Source organism: Ictidomys tridecemlineatus, chromosome 15, assembly GCF_052094955.1.
Source record: "Ictidomys tridecemlineatus isolate mIctTri1 chromosome 15, mIctTri1.hap1, whole genome shotgun sequence".
In the NCBI taxonomy this organism is placed as follows: Eukaryota; Metazoa; Chordata; class Mammalia; order Rodentia; family Sciuridae; genus Ictidomys; species Ictidomys tridecemlineatus.
Window position 1 is genome coordinate 18,556,143 of NC_135491.1, and position 10,986 is coordinate 18,567,128.

The window sequence follows — 10,986 nt, forward strand, 5'->3', positions numbered from 1 at the left end:
CATTTTATATAAGGGACTTGAGTATCTTTGGATTTTGTTTCCTGTGGGAAGGTCTGGAGCCAATTCCTCTGTGGATACTGAGGGACAATTGTATATGCTTTGGTCCCCCTGATCTGCTTAAAGATCTCAAATATGCCATACTCTTTCATGCCACCTTGGTTTTCCATATACTAGGTTCGTCACCTGGCATCCACCCATCTAAGCAACCTAGCATATTCCTTCTTGAATATGCAGCGTGATATTTCTTCCTGTCTGAAGCTCCTTGGAGTCACTCTGGGTGGAATTGATATCTTGCTCCTCTGTGCATCTATATCTTTAAATCATGCCTATTTAGGTGGTTGCTGCTGTATGTGACAGTCATTTGTTTTTCATATCTGTCTCTCCTACAAAACTGAGCTTTACTTGGGCAGAAACAGTGCACCTTATTAGTTTTGTGTCTCCTGTACCTATTCCAGGGCTTGATATAGAGTTTATGTTAAATCAGTGCTGCTGTGTTGGCTGAAGTCAGGATCTGCCTAAGTAGGGATATGATGAAGGCTGAAGGTATTGACAGTTTTTTAAAATTTGTTCTTTTCAGTTATACAAGACAGAATGTACCTTGACATATCATACAAACATGGAGTATATCTTCCCATTCTTGAGATTGTACATGATGTGGAGATAGACTGGTTGTGTATGTATAAACACAAGAAAGTTATGTCTGATTCTTTCACTGTCTTTCCAATTCCCATCCCCCGTTCTCCTTTATTCCCCTTTGTCTAATCCAGTGAACTTCTATTCTTCCTCCCCCACCCCCGGAATTGTGTGTTAGCATCTGCTTATCAGAGAAAACATTTGGCCTTTGGTTTTTGGGGACTGGCTTATTTCACTTAGCATGATTGTCTCCAGTTCCATTCATTTACTGGCAAATGCCATGATTTCATTTTTCCATGCCATAACCTGAATAATATTGCACCATGTATATATACCACATTTTCTTTATCCATCCATCTGTTGAAGAACACCTAGGTTGGTTCCATAGCTTAGCTATTGTGAATTAAGCTGCTGTAAACATTGATGTGGCTGTGTCACTGTAGTAAGCTCATTTTAAGTCCTTTGGGGATAAGTCATTGACTGTTGATGATAGACCCTAAGTCCCACTGATGAACTGCCTGAAAATATGAAGTGAGATGGGTAACTCTAATAGGTTCCTGTTTGTGCTCACTCAGGACAAAGTGCGCAGGAAGGTCCACACCTTTTTCTTCTGTGAGGTCCTACCAGATCATGGCACATGAGCTTGTCAGCACCTGGGATGGTCCCTTGGAGGGACTGCTGGAAACCCCTCTCCCTTGATGACACCTCGAGGTTGCTTAAATGTGGAAGGAAATTATTTTCTTCCTCCCTTCCAGGTAATTAGCACTTCAGATTTAAACTTTGTACAATGGATTATATTAGAACCTAAATAGAAATTACAAATGCAGCAGATTTGCTAAATAAAACTAAGTAATTAGAAGTCCAAGCAGTATTTTTAAGATTCTTTTTTTGTTGTTGTTTAGTAGGTATGATTTTTATTTCTTCGTCTGCTAAGACTATCGTATGTATGAGCTCTGATGACTTAAACACAGGTGTGGATCCTACTGGCAGAGAAAAGATGACATTATTTCTTTTTAACAATGTTGTATGTGGGCCTTTTTGTGGTCTCTTCCCCAGAATATTCCTTCCCTTTCCATCAGCTTCTTTTGTTGGAAAGCATTCTCTTGAAAAGGTGTTTACTTGTAAAATAAATCACAGCTTATGTAGAAGGCTCTTCCCGAACTTTTTTGGAGTTTTGGTTCTGAAGATTCTTTCTCTAGTTCCTGAGAAGAGATGCAGACATCTGCTTTTCTCCCTTTGCCACTGTGGTTCATGGACTGACTAGTCCCCAGAGTCTCTGGCTCTGCTGTGAGTCCCGCACATTGAGAATCGTGCTCTGGAAGATTACGACTGCCGATGCTGCTCTCGTGCCTACTGCTGTTTTTACTCTTATTATTACCATTTCTTCTACAATTATCAATTCATGGGATGAAGATGAGTAATCACAAGTGCATTCTCAAGATCTCCAACAATTCACAATAGACCCAAAGGGGACTCAGTGGTGCCGTTGTCAGCTTTAACAAGTATACAGGATGCCCATTTACATTGGAATTTTAGATAAATAACAAATAATTTTAAGTATATTTAGTTAAAATATATTATTATTATTATTATTATTATTATTATTATTATTATTATTAAGTACCAGGATTGAACTCAGGGGCACTTAATCACTGAGCCACATCCCCAGCCCTATTTTGTAGTTTATTTAGAGACAGGGTCTCACTGAGTTATATAGGGCTTTGCTAATTGCTAAGGCTGGCTTTGAACTTGTGATCCTCCTGCCTCAGTCTCCCAAACTGCTGGGATTACAGGTATGTGACATTGTGCCTGGCTAAAAATTTTCAGTTTAAGTATACAATATTGGGAGCTTACTTACATTATTTATTTTTTAATTGTCCTGTCTGTTGATTTCCTTCTGACTGAACTGTTCTTGACTTTGATGACATCCACACTTTGGAAGATAATGGACTAGTTAATTTGTAGAATGTCTTTCTGGTTGTATTTATTTGATGCCATCTCATATTTAGTTTAAGTTGTGCATTAATATTACAAAAGTGAATCTATGTTTTTCTCCATGTATCCTATCAGGTGTCATAGAATTTTGATTTGTCCCCTCACTGTGATCACTTGATTAAGGGGTACTTGCCTGGCTTTTCTACTGTAAAGTTACTCTTTTTCCTGTAATCAGCATTTTGTGGCAAGGGACTTTGAAACTTTAAAGGACCCTGTTCCTTATCAAACTTCTAATTAATTCATTAATTATGTCAGATTTCAGGTTTCCAATTTTATTTGGTAGCTTATTCTTCATTACTATCATTATTTATTTTGATCTTCAAACTCTCTCTGATTTGGCCAGCGAGAGCCTCTTCAACTTCACTCTGTGGTCCGTTTGCATGTCCCCATAATCATTGAAAATTTCCTTACCTTCTATAACAATAAGATATTCTGGGCATATCTTAAGCTTGCTTCAGACCTGGACTCAGTTTTCTTAAGGAAACTTGGTTTGCTCTTTCTTTCTTTTCTTTTGTTTTTTGGTACTGGAGATTGAATCCAAAGTTGCTTACCACTGTATGGTCCCCCAAAAGCTCACATGTGAGACAATGCAAGAAGGTTCAGAGGAGAAATGATTGGGTTGCAAGAGCCTTAACCCAATCAGTGAATTAATCACCAGATGGGACTGAGTGTATCTGAAGGCAGATGGGGTGTGGCTGGAGGAGGTGGAGTATTGGGGGGTGTGGTTTTGGGGTATATATTTTGTATCCGGCGAGTGGAGTCTCTCTCTCTTTGCTTCCCAATCACCATGTGAGCCGATTTCCTCTGCCACACTCTTCCACTATGATGTTTTGCCTCACCTTGAACCCCAAAGAATGGAGCCAACCTCCTATGGACTAAGACCTCTAGAACAGTGAACCCTCAAATAAACTTTTCTTCTTCTACAGTTGTTTTGGTTGGGTTCTTTTAGTTACAGCAGTGAAAAACAACCACTGAGCCAAATCCCCAGTTCTTTTTATTTTTTATTTTAAGACAGGGTCTTACTGAGTTTCTTAGAGTCTCACTAAGTGGCTGAAGCCAGCTTCCATCTTGTGATCCTCCTGCCTCAGTCTCCTGAGTTGCTGGGATTACAGGCGAGATTTGTTTTTTTCAAATGTGGGATGATATTTAGAAACTCAGGCCTGTGTGCTAGGCATGCTCATCAATATTGTCATATAGTTTTTCCTAGGCCTATGCAGTGAACAAGTTAAGAGATGTGTGTAGATAGTATATTATACATATACACATTTGTGTCTACAGCCATCTTCTATCCATCCATCCATCCTCCCTCCATCCATCCACTTATTTATCATCTTTCATTCACCCTATCCATCCATCTAAACCAATCTAACTTAATCAAATGTCATCTATCATATCTATGAGTCACACCTGTACCTCCAATCCCAATTTGGTACCCCAGAGTTCATTCCAGTTTGTAGCTCTTTTCTCTGGGAGTGAGAAACCCACTTCCTATTATCTTTAGTATATTGACTTCTTTGCTCAACACGCCCCCTGTATATAGCAAATCTCCCATCTTTCCCGCCTCCTCCACCCAGTGCATAGCTGACCTTCTCATTCTGCTTGGGATCTCACTCCCTGGGCTGTGAGCCCCCTGCGTGGCTGTGCTTCTTATCTGTGCACTTAGGCATCTACCTCCCGTGTCAGTCTGTCCTTCTCACGCCCTCACCCTCCTCGGCCTCTGACTCCCTGCGCAGGGAGACCTTGCCATCCTTCCTCCACACACAGTGAGGCCTCCTTCTCCTGCTTGGGAGAATCTCAATCTGCCCAGGCTCTTACTTCCTCTGTCAGGCTGATTCGGGTAGACACTTTGCATCCCGCTGAGGGCTGATACCCCATTCCAGGCCACCCCTTTTGTGTGGACGCCTGTCTCTCCCTGCTCAGGCCCTGGAAGGCCACCTGCTCTGGGAATCCTTTTCCCTACTCACTTGAGCCAAGGTCTTCCACTTCCAGCCCTCTGACTGCTCCTGCCCTCCCCCTCCCCCCTGTGGCCCACCACCTTGCTCTCCCCTACCTGATGTCCGAATGAGGACTGAATTCTTCAGGAAGAAGAGAAGGAAGTGGGGGAAGAGGAAGAAGGAAGAGCTTATCTGATATCTGTGGCACCTAAGAGTTAGTCCAGGAATTTATGCTTGAAAGTTATGCAGGTTGTAATCATTGGGGGGTCATTTTCTTACCTTAAGGAGCTCAAGTATGCTGTTCCTCTATCTTCTGTCATGGAAGGTCCCCGTTGAAAAGTCTGAGGCCAAGCTGGTCTTCTTTTCTTTAAGAGAAAGTATGGGGGAGTGGAACTTATCCAATTGTGTTATATGCATGTGCGAATATGCCACAACGAAACTCACGGCTCTGTGTAATTACTGTGCACCAATAAAAAGTCACTTTGTCTTTTTTCTTGAATGCCCAAAGAATTCTTTGTAGTTCCATCATTTTATAAATTATGTCTCAGCGTTGAGCATTCTGAGTTGATTTTCAGAGGTATGTGGGGTGCCCTGCAAATCCAAAGGGTCAAACCTTCTTTTATTTCCTAAAAGATACTGGAATTATAGTTCTTTCAAAAGAACTTTAAAAGTATTCTTCATTTCCTTCTCTTTTCTTTCTTGGTGGACATTGACCCTTTTTTGCTTACTTTTTAGTGTTTACCATTTACCATTTTTTTTCCAGAATGCTTTTTCTCTCTCTTTGTTTTATTCTCCTTTTGCTATAACTTCCATCGATTGTTTATGAGCTCTGTAAACTCTTTTCATATCTGCCTATTGTCTGGCCAAACTTATCTCTGAGTTTTCCTAGTTCTGGTTTATGTTACATTCTTTGCGCTCTGTCTTCTACTATTTTCTTATTTTCTGCAACCCATTTTGAAATGTTGGTTTCCAATTTTCAAATGCTTCACAGTCACAAATTTCTGGTGAATATGTATCTTCTGAAAATATGTTATTTGGATCATTTTTCTCTCTTTTTTACATTTTTGAAGGGTGATCGACCATCGTCTTTCTGGTGCTGAAGTCGTATTTTTAGGGGGAAGTTTCTCTGTAAGGGGTTGGGGGAGGGATCCTAATGTCTTTTTCTTTTTTCTGCTTTTCCCACAGAATTGTAGAGAATATGGCCATTGTGCAGTCATCTCTTCGGTGCTGCCTGATATTTGCTTCCTTCCATCTTCTCCTTCACTGGTAGAACATTCTCTCTCTTTTTTGGCCCCGTGCCCTGCTCTCGTCGACTTGGGCTCTATTAGCTCAGCTGTTTCTACTCCATGTTGGGTGGCCCCCTCCTGGAAGGCAGCCCCACTGGGTGTTCCTGTGGTCAGCTACCACATACCTTTCAACCTTCCTGCAGTAGCCTCAGGCTCCCTGGTGAGGCCCCTTCCAGTTCATGGTGTGGGCCTGGCTGGGTGGTGGCTGGAAGGCCCTCCTTTTGGGACGATGAGTTCTCAGTCTCTTGGTTCTCAGCATTTAGGAACCTGCTTTCCCTCCTGCTTCTGGCCCACTGTTGTTCCCTTGTTGCTCTATGGTTTGGTTCCGTCCAGTTGTTTTACAACATTGTTGGAGATTCTTTGTGACCTACTGCAGTTGATGATGGTGTCTGTGGATTTTGTCTTTTGCTACCACACTTGATCTCTCTCTTTTACAAAGGGATTTGGGGAAATTAAAAAATGGGGCTGTCATGACTTCCATCTCACTTTCCTTTATCTCTTTCTTTCCCCCCCTCATTTTCATAGTTTAAACCCCATTCATCACCGTGTACTTTTTGATTGGGGCTTAAAGAATGCTCTAGGGCCCCATTCTATGTAGAAATGACTCATCTCATTCTCCAGGGATGGGTTCTTGGCTCTTATTCATGCTGGAAGAGTTGGTAGAACAGAAAGTCAGATAAGGCAATAACGAGTCTTAGCTTCCTTAGGAAAGGAAAAGGAAATAGGATTTTCAGAATGTGATAGAAACAGCACATCAATTTTGTGTGTTTTGTTTTGTTTGGGGGTTATCATATGGCATCATTTACTACTAAAAAACCGGATTCAAGGCCTGATGATGTAGTTCAAGGACACATGCTAGCATGTGGGAGGCCCAGGTTCAACTCCCAGCCTGGAAAGGGGTGGGGGGGAAGGCCCATAGGCTAAAGAATGCTGCATACTTAATTTAAAACAATAAACATTCTGTTTTTTTTTCTTTATGTTTCACTGTATACACTTAAAACTATATATTAGTTTTGCTATATTAACTATGATAATTTTAGTAGTGTCATGATCTGTAATTTTCTGATACACAGGTTCTGTTCTGGGCTTGAGTTTAGAAGTATCTTTAGAGTTAATATTAGCCATAATTTTGTATTTGGGTGGGGACTGTTGTCAGAGTCTGTTTCAAACCCTTCAATTTACTTGTCAACTGTCATTTTCTTGGCTATAGTTGTAATAAGTATTCTCAGATATCTTTAAGAAATTTTTACTGTCTTGTAAAATATAATGTACAATACTTGTATTATTTGCTGTACATTATGATTTCTTCTAGTAAAACATGAATTTAATCTCCAAAATTGTGTTCACTGTATATAACTCATTAAATTTTTTATTTATTTATTTATTTTTGGTGCTGGGGAGTGAACTCAAGGGCACTAGAACACTGAGCCACATCCCCAGCCCTATTTTGTATTTTATTTAGGGACAGGGTCTCACTGAGTTGCTTAGTGCCTTGCTTTTGCTAAGGCTGGCTTTGAACTTGCAATCCTGTTGCCTCAGACTCCTGAGCCGCTGGGATTACAGGTGTGTGCCACTGCGCCTGCCTAACTCATTAAATTTTGATATATCTCAATTATGTGGGAGGAAAAAGCAAATCAGAAGTAGGAGAAAGTAGGTAACTTGAGTAGAAGCTAGAAAAACAGAGCATTTAGTCAAATGCATCTGACCAAGTAGAATTTATATCAGTAATATAAACTTAGTTTACTACTTGAAAACCAATCAATATATCTAATTATGTTGGCCAACTACAGGAGAAAAACCAGTTCATCATCTCTTTAAACACTAATAGGCATTTGATAACTTTCTAAACCAATTCAAGATAAAAATTAGCAGAAAACTAAGGTTAGAAACTAACTTTTTAAAATCAATCCACAAGGGCTGGGCATGGTAGTGCATGCCTGTAATCTCAATGATTTGAGAGGCTGAGGCAGGAGGATCATAAGTTCAAACGAATCTCAGTACCTTAGCAAGGCCCTAAGCAAATTTAGCAAGACCTTGCCTCAAAAATAAATAAATAAACAAACAAATAAATAGAAGAAAATAAAAATAATAAATAATGGTGATGTGGTTCTGTGATTAAGTGTTCCTGGGTCCCATCCCAATGCCCCCCACAAAAGAAATCTCATAAGGGAAATTGAGCATCATACTTAAGTATGAAATATTGAAAGATTTTCTCCTAAGATTGGGAAAAGGATGAAGCTATCTTTTCTTACTCCTGTTTGTCCACAGCTGAATGGCCCTAGAGAGACCGGCCAATATCAAAATCCAACCAACCAGCCAAATGAAAAAAAAAAACCCTACCAAAAACAACAATAAAAAGAAAGAAATGTTAAAACAAAGATCATACAAGAAGCGACACTGCTTTAATTCACAGGTGGTTATTCATGTAGAACACCCTAAGTACCTCTGAAATCTTACAAGAATCAGCAAACGAAATTAACAAGCATGTAGAATCAGTTTAAAAAAAGCAATTATTTTTTCTGTAATTTGTGTTTTCAGCAGAACAGGGGAGGCCAAGCCTGATTATAGGAGCTGTGAGAGAGCAGAGGCTCTGGTTCCAGAGAAGATGCAGTAGGCACAGCACCCACTTGTCCTCCCACCAAACCGAACTGACAACCCCTGCGCAGAATGTGTCCAGCAGTTACCTGAGAGATCTGAAAGGCAAAGGGTTTCAGGCTCCTTGGGGAAGGAAACCAGAACACTGAAGTCCAGCTAGTGGAGAGTTCTGTGGGTGTTTTTTCTCTTATATGTTCCAACCTGAGCTCTGTAATTGCACACTAGGCATAGACAAATGTGAAGGAGAGGGCCTCTACTTTTTGCTTAAAGGGTAGAAGAATGGCTAAAATCTCCCCTGATTTAATGAAGAACATAAACTTACAGCTTCAAGAAGCATGGTGACCCCCAAATTAGAAAAACCTCAATGAATTCTACACCTAGATATATCATAACAAAACTTCTAAGAAGCAGAGAAAGAAAATCATGAAAGCAGCCAGATAATAACAATTTTATATTTGTGCAGCCAGATAATAACAATTTTATAATTTTACATCCACTTGGCTGGCTACTGTGCTGAGATACTTAGTCTAACATTATTCTCAATGTTTCTGTGAGGATACTTTTGAATGAAATGAACATTTAAATTCGTGGATTAAAGCAGATCATTCTTTGTAACACAGGTGGGCTTCTTCTAATCAGTCAAAGGCCTGAATGGAACAAAAAGACTGACCTCCTCCAAGCAAGAAGGACTTCAAGGTGTATGGTTTTGGTACCTGAACGGCAGCATTGGCTCTTTCTTGGATCACCAGCCTCATGACCTTTGAACTTCAATTGTAGCATCAGGTCTTCTCTGGGGCTCCAGCCTGCTACCCCACCCTGCATTATTATTATTATTATTATTTTTTGAGTCACTTTTGTCATTTATATTTTTCCACCTTTTTAAAACTGGTGCATTATAGTTGTACATTTTGATGGGATTTGTTGTTATGTATTCAATATATGTAATATAACAATATAATTTGGTAACATCACTCCCCAGCACTTTCCCCCACCTACCCTACCTCCCATCCCTTGGTTCCTTTCCTCTACTGATCTCCCTTTGATTTTCATGGGGTCTATCCTCACCTTTATTTTTCTTTTTCCTCTCTAGCTTCCTGATATGAAAGAAAACATAAGCCCCTTGAACTCCCGAGTTTGACTTATTTTGCTTAACATGATGGTCTTTAGTTCCATCTGTTTTCCTGCAAGAGACATACTTTTATTTTTCTTTATGGCTGAATAAAACTCCATTGTGCATGGATACCACATTTTCTTTATTCATTCATCTGTTGATGGACCCCTCGGCTGGTTCCATAGTTTGGCTGTTGTGAATTGTGCTGCTGTAAACATGGAAATGTATGTATCCCTGGAGTAAGATGCCTTTAATTTTTCAGGATAAATACCAAGAAGTGGGTTACTGGGTAACAAGGTGGTCCATGCCTAGTCTTTTGAGGAGCCTACACGCTGATTTCCATAGTGGTTATACTGATTTATGGTCCCACCAACAATGCAAAAGTGTTCCTGAAGTAGCACCCCGTTTCTCCACAGAAAAGCCCTCTTCACCATGGCTGATTTTAGGACTGTCAGCAAAAGAGTCTCTTCGAAAGACTCCAATGTAGATAAACTTCCTATTTTTGTGTTGCCCTGTTTTACTTGGCCACTGGCCAAGAAGATACTCCAGGTGCTGGACATCCCCTTACTAGTTTTTCACAAACATATCCAATATGGTACTTTGTAGAAATGTGCAAACAAGGCCTCTGGCCTTGAGCTGGGGTTTCACAGAGATGTCTATATTTTTAAGATAAGTTACAATTGGGCTCCATGGTAACAGCTGGCAGGGGGAGGAAAGAGAGGGGAGAAGAAGCTCTCCCCTTCTCAAGTGTTGTCCTTGAAGAGTTAACATGCCCAGAACAGTGAAAGAAAAAGCTGCTTCTATGTGAACTTCTGGAGACTGTGAACTTCTGAGCTCCTCCCCTTACACGCTGGGTATAAAACTCTGAAAGTCCCTGAACTCGGGGTTCAGGGGATTGATTGATTACAGCAAAAGCTGTGCCCCCTGAACCTGGCTGCAGCCAAATAAAACTGTTTCCTGCTATCTTCGGTGCCCTGCCTCGTTTGTCCCTACAACATTCCTTTTCCTCCACAACCTCTCCAGCATTTTTTATTGCTTGTATTCTTGATGACTGACATTCTGACTCCACCCTGCACATTTTGGACTTCCCAGATTCCATAATCACAGGAGCCAATTGTTAAAATAGGTCTCTTTGTGTATGTGCTTGTGTGTATGTGCGTGTGCGACTGCACACACGTCCTATTCACTTTGTTTCTCTGCAGAACCCCAACTAACACAAGAGAGGAAACAATGACTTCAATGACTGTGAATTTATCATCAGCTACCATAGAGGCCAAAAGGCAGTGGAAAAAATCTTTTTTTTTTTTAATGTTGAAAAAAAACCCAAAAAAGTGTTAATCCAGAATTTCCTATCTGAGGAAAATGTCCTTCGCCAATGAAGGTGAAATAAAGTCACTCTCAGATGAAGGAAAACTAAGAGAATTTGTCATCC

The 10,986-nt window shown here is 40.4% G+C and overlaps 1 protein-coding gene across 2 annotated transcripts in view; it reads left to right on the forward strand.

Annotated features, from left to right (window-relative positions):
- Window positions 1-10,517, forward strand: part of LOC120888121 (uncharacterized) — a 121,198-nt gene extending 110,681 nt beyond the window's left edge. For both annotated transcript variants that reach the window (XM_078032161.1, XM_078032160.1), the window contains exon 3: window positions 9,064-10,517. The gene's annotated coding sequence lies outside the window, so the exon portion shown is untranslated. The remainder of the gene's footprint in view (window positions 1-9,063) is intronic.
- The last annotated feature ends 469 nt before the right edge of the window (window positions 10,518-10,986 follow it).